Source organism: Eurosta solidaginis, chromosome 1, assembly GCF_040869045.1.
Source record: "Eurosta solidaginis isolate ZX-2024a chromosome 1, ASM4086904v1, whole genome shotgun sequence".
In the NCBI taxonomy this organism is placed as follows: Eukaryota; Metazoa; Arthropoda; class Insecta; order Diptera; family Tephritidae; genus Eurosta; species Eurosta solidaginis.
The window spans coordinates 317300880-317303081 of record NC_090319.1 but is presented as its reverse complement, the minus strand read 5'-3'; positions in this window follow the sequence as shown (position 1 = coordinate 317303081).

The following is a 2202-nucleotide window of genomic DNA, read 5'->3' as shown; positions in this document are numbered from 1 at the left end:
TTGAGGACTGCAGTGATGCCACAGTAACACACAGAAAAGTCTACAATTATGGAGCTGACATAACCCTACAAGAATACTGCCCTACAAGAAACGCTGATAGTTTTACAAATTCACTCACAATTGTAATTGACAATGCTGATCCTGCGATGACGTAAACATTGATACTCAAATTTATGTATGTTCCTTTGATCGCTCACGCATGTCCGCATGTTCCCAACGACAGCCTATAATCATGAAAAAGGACTCAAACTGGGAAAGCTTCGGACACCTGGTACAGAACAAAAGAACGTACAGCAGATACCATTATGCATGTGAGACAGATACATAATTCTCAACGGAATTTTATGTATGCGAGAACAGTTTATCCGATTTAATCATGTTGTCACTACTGACTGTCATATGACAATAAAATGATTATCACGGTTGTTTTATTATTTTTTAAATTCCGCCATTTTCAACCGACGAAAACCATATAAAAAATAAGTTTAAAAAGTGAAAAAGAAAGCATTTCAAAGCTCCATGCTAAAAGAAAAAAAATCGAAAATAACAAATTCTGAAGTCTAATTTTTATAAAACTATTTATTTTAAACAAATAAGAAACGCGTATGCTTTTATCGCGTACAAAATTAAAAACGCAATGAAATAAAGTAAATAAAAAACAAAAAGCATTGTTTCCTTTTGGCGGAATATAACAATTGTTATTTATGATAGTATAACAGTCAAACCTGATATCTACAGTAAACTATCATTTATGACATTTTTTGATAGTTAGAGTGTCAACACCTATCCAGGAAAAGGATTGAGAGTGAGCAGTACCGCTATATACTTAATCAGTAGGCGATGTTGGTGTATAAGAAGGAGACAAAAACTCACACGTACACAGTTGTTTACATCACATTTGCGCAAGTCCCCTTAAGTTTGTGATAGAAAGTTTGTATGAGGCGCTGATCGTTAGGTTGACATTACTGACAATCAGATGATAGTCATATGATAGTCAGTATTCTTGTAGGGTGACTATCATCCCTACAAGAATACTGACTATCATATGACTATCATCTGATTGTCAGCAATGTCAACCTAACGATCAGCGCCTCATACAAACTTTCTATCACAAACTTAAGGGGACTTGCGCAAATGTGATGTAAACAACTGTGTACGTGTGAGTTTTTGTCTCCTTCTTATACACCAACATGGCCTACTGATTAAGTATATAGCCGTACTGCTCACTCTCATTTCTTTTCCTGGATCAGTGATGACACTATTACTATCAAAAAGTGTCATAAATGATAGTTTACTGTAGATATCAGGTTTGACTGTTATACTACCATAAATGGCCATTGTTATATTCCGCCAAAAATTAAACAAATTGTTTTTTGCTTTTTATTTACTTTATTTCATTACGTTTTTAATTTTGTACGTGATAAAAGCATACGTGTTTCTTATTTATTTAAAATAAATAGTTTTATAAGAATTCGAGTTCAGAATGTTCAATTTAAATTCAGAAAATAACAAAACAACAGAAGAGCGCTTTCCTCATGCGGAAACACATTTAAAAATGAATCATCACTAACCACTATTATTTTTTGCGTATCAATTTTTTGAGTGCGCCCCATACATTCCGACAGCTTTTGGTATTTTTTAATATTATTTTCGATTTTTTTCTTTTAGCATGGAGCTTTGAAATGCTCTCTTTTTCATTTTTTAAACTTATTTTTTATATGGTTTTCGTCGGTTGAAAATGGCGGCATTTAAAAAATAACAAAACAACCGTGATAATCATTTGATTGTCATATGACTGTCAGTAGTGACAACATGATTAAATCGGATAAACTGTTCTCGCATACATAAAATTCCGTTGAGAATTATGTATCTGTCTCACATTCATAATGGGATCTGCTGTATGTTCTTTTGTTCTGTACCAGGTGTCCGAAGCTTCCCCAGTTTGAGTCCTTTTTCATCATTATAGGCTGTCGTCGGGAACATGCGGACATGAGTGAGCGAACAAGGGAACATACAGAAATTTGAGTATCAATGTTTACGTCATTGCAGGATCAGCATTGTCAATTACAAGTGTGAGTGGATTAGTAAAACTGTCAGCGTTTCTTGTAGGGATATGACTATCATCTGATTGTCAGCAATGTCAACCTAACGATCAGCGCCTCATACAAACTTTCTATCCCAAACTTAAGGGGACTTGCGCAA